Source organism: Alligator sinensis, unplaced genomic scaffold (assembly GCF_000455745.1).
Source record: "Alligator sinensis unplaced genomic scaffold, ASM45574v1 scaffold740_1, whole genome shotgun sequence".
Classification (NCBI taxonomy): Eukaryota; Metazoa; Chordata; order Crocodylia; family Alligatoridae; genus Alligator; species Alligator sinensis.
Window position 1 is genome coordinate 1,772,690 of NW_005841964.1, and position 7,390 is coordinate 1,780,079.

Here is a 7,390-nt window from a genome sequence, read left to right on the forward strand (position 1 = left end):
GCAGGTTGCAGCCCACCTCATAGCGCCCAAACCTTTCTTGAATGGCATCTAGGGACACAGCTACACGCACACACCGCGCGTGTCGACACGTGCATTTACCGGGCTTTTATGGGGAGGGTTGGGTTTACACGCGCAGGCGTTACAGCGCAGTAAGTCTGTGTCTGGACGGACTTGGGTACACAAATAGGGATACTGTGCAGTAAGGCATCTATGTCCTTAGACCAACACGACTACAACCTAAACCCCTGTCACTGTGCAGGAAACACTCAGGTGGGAATTTGCTACCTGCCTCATGCAGGTAGCAAATTTCCACCCAAATCGGTGCATGTCACCAGAGTTACTGCACAGTGTGCGGACTGCGCAGTGATTTTTGGCCACTGAGAGGTAACTTAAGTTACTGCCAAGTAACGGTGCATGTGTAGACATGCTCATTTAGACACATGCTCACACACTTAAACATACGCTCAAACACACACGGCCCACTCTCACTGGAATCTAGCATTCGCTTAAAACACGCAAATCATGGTTACCCCGAGATCAAATGTGGCCAAACTTTTATTCAGGGGTGGATCTAGGATTTCCCAAAGAGAGGTGTGGGGGTGACTGTACCCCTAGCTCCCTGCTTCCTTCCCCACCCATGCGAACAGACTGTCCTCGACAGCCCGCAGGGACTTTAGGTCTCTAAAGCAGGTGACAAGTCCCACCTCCTTTCCCTTCCCTCCCCATTCCACAGCTGCCATTGTTGCTTTCCCGAATGTTTTGGGGGCTGGGAGAGCACCAGAGCTGTTCCTCCCCACCCAGCCAGGCTGGCCTCATCTGGGGAGGGGACAGGGGCAACATCAGGGCCGGAGAGTAGTTCTTCACTCTGTCCTCCATCCCCTGGGAGCAGGCAGGCTGAAGGGGATTCCCTTCAACCCATCCCCACTGCTGCTGTCCCCAACTGAGATCAGCCCACATGCAGCCTGGCTACACCAGACAGGAGCGGCTCTGGTGCTTCCCCCACCCCTGGGACAGTGAGAAAGCAGAGAAAGTGGGGAAAAGCAGGGGAGGAAGGTTTTCACTTCTTTTTAAAGAGTTAGAAGTCCCCCAAAGCTCCCCTGGTACAGTGCAATCCAAAAGAGGGGGTACAACTGCCCCATTACAGCTTCTCTGGATATGCGCGTGCAGTTTTTAATACAAAAGTTAAAGCTAGGACTCAGTGGCAGCGCGTAGGGGGTGCATGAGGGTGCACATCCACCCCCTGAGAGCGCTTGTGCACCCCCTGCCAGCCAGCGTTCCCCACTTAAGCGATGGACAGGGGGGCAGGTGGGAGCGCTGGTGCTCCCCCTGAAAGCGACGGCTGGGGAGTAGGGGCACCAGGAGAAGCGTTGCTGGCACTTCTGGGTCAGTGCGATCAGCTGCAGGGGGACCCCTCTGACTCAGAAGGCACCCGTCGCTCATGCCAGAACTTCAGAAAAACCTGTAGAAGGTCTTTATACCACTCAGAGGGGGGAAAAAAATTTAAAGAGAGTGAAAAGACATTAAGGTGGAGATCTTAATATAAAGCACCATTACCTTCCTGGGATAAAATAGTAAAGTTGGGCTGCCTGTGAATTAGGATTCTTTCTTTGGATAAGGCAGCAAAATTAAGTCTATAATCCCTGGTTAATTTTAGTCATACCGTAATGACTGCTTTGTTGTTATAACACAGAGAGAATTTTTTTCCCCCAAGGACATTGCCTTTGGAGAAAAGAATAAATAATTTACTTCCTGGATTAGTGTCTTAAATCCTCTCTCTCTCTGCATTCCACCCCCATGATTATGAATGACATTGATACTGTAAATGATACCAACTAGGGCTCCAGCCTTGTAAACATTTACACACATTTAAGTATTTCCAATAACTTAATTTCCAAAACCAAATGCTCTTAAAAGATAATTGGATGGAGGGAGGAAAGCAAAGCAGAAGGGGAAAAAAAACAAAATCATATTAAACAGAAAATATTTTTTTAAAAGCCAGTAGGCTAGATAAATTTGTAGGAGTAGCTGTTACAGAGCTGTCTACCATTGGGAAAATGCCACTATCCGGCAAGAACCCAGAAATAGAACATTGCATCATTATAAAAGGTAATAAAACACAAAACAAGCCATGGAATTGTTTTGTCCTCTGAAAATTTAAGGCTACATACAAAAGAAAATGGGAAAATGAAAAGTGAACAAATTAATAGGAAATAATGTAAAGACAGGAGGGACAAAACCACTAGCTTGACACTTGCACTTACAGTCATATATGGAGTTCTGTGCTTATTGATACACAGATACACACACACACACACACACACACAGAGCCATTTCTAGAAAATACAACTTTATTAATAATTACATACAGCTACCTTGAAAGAACAATAAGGTTGTATGATCAAGCACTCATGATTAGGAAATGCCTAAGAAAAGGCAACACAATTCAACCTCTTATACATATGCATGTTGTTACAGCCTTCAATTACATTTAAAAAAAAAAACCACAAACAGATTTCCTTTCTCATTTGGTGTACAGGAAAACTGGTCATAAGAATGGGCAGCTGTTCAATATTCATTTTATCCTCATTTCTCAATATATGGCAATATGCCTTATTTACTGCTCTATTCATACCTTGGTCTGAATATAGAATTACTAACTTCCCTGTGAGCATTTCTGTGTATTTATCACTACTGTACCCAGTGCTTTACAAACATTTTTCACCCTACATCTCCCAATAGTGTGGTATGACCTTCAATTTCCGGATGGGAAACTGAAGCAAAGTGTTATTAAAATCATTGGAAGGGACCTCAAATATCATCTAGTCCAACTGCCTGCACAGATGCAAGCTGTCTATTCCTAAACTATCCCTAACAAATGCTTATCTGGCCTATTCTTTAAAAATTAAAAAAAAAACTTCCAATGAAGGAGATGTAAATTAAAAATTTCCAAAGAAATAAAAAATGTCTACTCAATTAGGTACATCTAGAACCTACTTTTCCAGGATATTCAACACAATGATGCATTTTCAAAGCGCAACTCCCATTGAAATCTGTTGAAGCTATGAGCATTCAGGACTTCTGCAAATCAGCTCCCAGGGGCCCAAGAAGAGTATTAGGAAATGGGGGGGGTGTCACAAAATGAGTAACCAGGAACAAAAGTTTGGTTTAAGTGATTTGCCTAGCATTACATAGCAACTGTCTGGCAAAGGAAGCATAGAAAGCAGTTTAGAGTGGTTGAAAGCTTTCCAAGGGAACAATTGTCCATAGGAAAATGATGATTTGATGGAATCAAAAGATTCCGATGAACATGTTTCTGTCAAAGCTTTTGTTCAAAACAAGACAGAAAGGCAGACAGGCAAGTAGGCTGCTGGGCTTACCAGCCAACTGACTTGCCTGGTTTCCTTTCATACTATAGGCAAAAACAGTCTGGTAGTCTACTGGCTTACAACCCACCTGTTCAGTTTGTGTCCAATTTGTTATCCCATTTTCTGATTTATTGACTAGAAAGTGTTTCCTCATGTGGGGACAAAGAACCGGAACTGTTTTTAAATTGAACTAGATAAGTTATCAAAAGCATAATATTATGGGAAAAGAAGTTGTTGGGTCAACTATTACCTTGTATTATATGCATAGACAAAGCTAGGATTTTGAAAAGGGAGGTGCAGATAGTGTGGCACATCATCACATATACACAACACATTTTTATCTACTTAAAGGAAAACCAGATGCTTTGCTAATATGCTAGCACCATATTATGCATTTTAAGGTCAAAGCGAAAACCAATATAACTAATTAAATGTGCACTAATTTGCTAGATTATCTATAAAGTTTAAAAAACACAATAAACTAGGCAAAATAATCAAAATATATTGTATCATTAAGTCCGGTAGTCATTATAATTAAATGTACATCTCTTATTCAGATTCATAAAGCAAAATCTACTCTTCTCGAGTGTCTTGATAGTACCGCCAATACTTCCTGTTAGCCATTTCTACACCTGAGTTAAGGTTTTTCCTAGAACTAAAAACAGTCTTCAGGCTACGAAATAGAAGAGAGACATTACCAGGAATGGCTAACAGACAACAAAATGGCAGAAGAAAGGATAGTTTGAACAGTAGGTTAGCAGGACCATTAAAAAGACAGAGGATCATTATCACCCATGGAGTGGAGAGAGATTAGCAGGAATCAGGGAGATGATAATGAGCTATGAAGGTAGTTGGTTTTAAAGTTTGGGTACAGCAACAATCGAAGGGGAGTGCAGCTGCACCATTGCACCCCAGTGGATCCAACCCTGGTTATATATAAGGTCAAGTATATACAATCCCTATGTTGAGGTACAGCTCTAACTTTCTTAAAATGTGGTAGATGTCTGGTAATTCAATTCCTCAGGGCTTTTGTTTGCCTGCAGGAAGTAGGAAAGATAAAAGTCTACTACCTTCTGGGTTTTTTTGGAGGCTTCCTCTAAGCACTGGGATGTTGGCCATATTGGCCACGTCCACATGACCGTGAACATTTGTTTCCCTTGGGACAAGTAGCAGCGGCACACCTTGTGCCACTGCTACTTGTTTCCAGTGAATACCCATGCCACATGCCCTGTGCTGGCTCCAGAAGCCTTACCTGGGGTCCTGGGCACCTTGGAGAGCTGCAGCCATAGTACTCCTGCAGCTGGAAGCCCAGCCAGCAGCTAGACCATGGCTCTGGCCAGACAGGCTCTGGTTTTAGGCTATGCTCACTGCTGCCACGGGATCTCCTGGGATCAAAAAACACACCACGCTGCCAGGTAGCTGTGTGGGAAATGCCTGCATGTGTGGTGTTTGTCTCGCAAACGGGTCTGTGGCGCCACATACCACATGTCCACACTTATCTGGGCACGGCCATTTATGGCTGGAGGTTTTTGCCTGGGGTGTGCTAATGCTCCTGCTGGCACTTAGGAAACTCTGGGAAGGTCTTGCTCTGGGTCATAACAAATGCCAAGTCTGGAATCAGAAAGGAGGAGTTTGTTCTCTACGTCAGATTGGCAAGGACTTTGCTTTCCTCTGTAGCATGGGGCATGGTCCTCTTCAAAGCATCCTCTCAGCATGTATTAACCAGTTACTTCTCTGTCACTGCAGTGCCAGAGCAATGGCAGCATCCTCATCCATGTCTACCTGTGTTACATTATGGGGTGTTCTTGGTGTTCCTGGTTTTGTGCCTCAATTGTGTGTGGAGGTCTGAAGTGGCAGTTTTGGGGATTCTATGGGTAAAAGCTTTTCCTCCCCTTCTCTGCCATATTCATTCAACATGTTCACAACACACTGAATTTGACTGTCCACTATCTTTGCATTCTTCATTCCATCCTGCTTCCATCCCTTCTCTGACTATAAATGAGTTTTCTAAGTAAGAAAGAATACTAACATTTAGGGTTATTTCTTTGTAGGTGACCTACAGTAGGTAGCATGTGAGAAAGTTGTGTGTTACTATGGTTGCCCTAGAGTGGAGGGCTTCTGAAAGAGCTGTCACAATAGATTTAGAAAGCATTAATTACTTGTTTTAAGAGTCCAGGAACCCAAATTATGGGGATAAAAATTGAATCAGCCAATCATCATTATGGAGTTCAGTGAAGTCCATCTTCATTCTATTCCTGGTATCTTAGGTTAGTCAGCACAGAAAAAAGAATTTATTGGGAGGTTGAGGATTTAGAAATTCATAGTTTTTTTTTCTATCCTTAACTAGCATTTGCTCTACCTTCCCCCAGCATACTTTGAAACCACTGATAAATTAAATAAATTCCTGACCTGACAAAGAGAAATATCAGAAACAGATTCTAAGGTACATACAGTATGAAGCATCACACATTTCTGACCCAATACTCTTCTCAGCTGAATTCACCCAAACTCCATTTTTCCATCTTCTTTGTTCACAGACTTATTAGCTTTGTATCCTACCCCAGTGAGTTTTATTTTTTTCTCTCCATCTTTTTAATTGATTCGGTTTCAATGAATCACATGGCTATACAAAACTCAAGTTACCCTTAAACAATATCATGACAAAACCCCAGAAGCATTAACATAGTTGTTGAAATAGGAAGGCTGACAAGAGAGCTTCTTCCTCCCACTATGGAGGCAACAGCTGCTCCAAAAATCCTACCAAACAGGTTTCCTTTATAAGTTTCCGTTCCTTCAGGGTGACCATGAGGTCACCATATTCAGTTTATTTTGTACCAAAGGGAAAGGCAACTTCCAGAGTACCACTTTTAGCTCGATTCATAAGGATAGATTCTTTACCTCTGTAGCCCTCCCTCCCCCAAAATGTAAAAGTGGAAACTGTCCCAGAACCTTCACAGAGAATTCCCTAAGTGTGCTCCCCTCTCCTCTATAGCAATCCAGGCCAGATATTTCAGCTAACCACTGTTCTGGAAGTTGACATGGGTAGAGGTGATTCTTCACGTAGGCCTTGGAACTTTTTAAAACTATTTCTTTTCAAAATAATTAATTGATTCTGCATTTGTTTTAATCTGTTTAAATGGCGCAATGACAATTGGATGACTAGACAGTAAAAGAGTTAATAATTTGAGGAATGATTAGAAAATCATAGAGCTAAGTGCTGTTCTTTCAATTCATTCCTATAGATCTATCAGTAATGTTTATTTATACGAAATAAGCATATCACTTGTCATCCGAGTAATTTAGGACCATTTCTCAAGTTTATGAATGTCATTTTGAATGCTTATCCTATCTTCCAAAGCAGTAGAGAATAGAGTGTGCTACCTGCACCAGAATTTTTTTTGTCTAGAGTACAAATGTGACCCTGGGCATAACACCACCCCCTGGGCGGGGGTGGGGCCTGGTGGTCTCCCGGCCTGCCCCTCCTGTGCGCGCCTTAGTGCCCTGGAGGAGCAGGTGGGTGAGCTCCAGGCTGCGGTGAGTAGGCTGAGGGGGATCAGGGAGGCAGAGGACGAAATTGATGCCTATTTCTGTTCCCTGCAGGCCCGGTCGCCCATGGTACAGCCCCCACAGGAGCCGCAGCCATCGCTGGAGTGGAAGATGGTGCCCAAATCTAGAGCTGCTAGGCAGAGAGCGGTGGAAGCCCCCCAGGTTCAGCTGGGGAACAGATTTGATGCCTTGGCAGCGGCGACGGATGAGGGCAGAGGGGTCGGCCCTGCAGGGGACGATGCCGCTCCACGCAAGACAGAGACTGGGAGGAGAGACAACACCAGGAGGAAAAAACGCCAGGTCCTAGTCATCGGGGACTCCCTGCTGCGAGGGCTGGAAGGTCCGATCTGCAGGCCCGACCCCATGTCACGGCAGGTCTGCGTCATGCCTGGGGCTCGGGTCAGGGACATCACGGAGAGGATCCCGGCCTGCATCCGGCCTGCAGACTGGTACCCCATGGTTGTCGTCCATGTGGGTAC

The 7,390-nt window shown here is 44.2% G+C and overlaps 1 protein-coding gene across 1 annotated transcript in view; it reads right to left on the reverse strand.

Moving 5' to 3' along the window:
* The window catches only part of ABCC4 (ATP binding cassette subfamily C member 4), a 255,354-nt gene that overhangs the window by 209,886 nt on the left and 38,078 nt on the right, over positions 1 to 7,390 (reverse strand). The gene's annotated exons all lie outside the window — the stretch shown is intronic.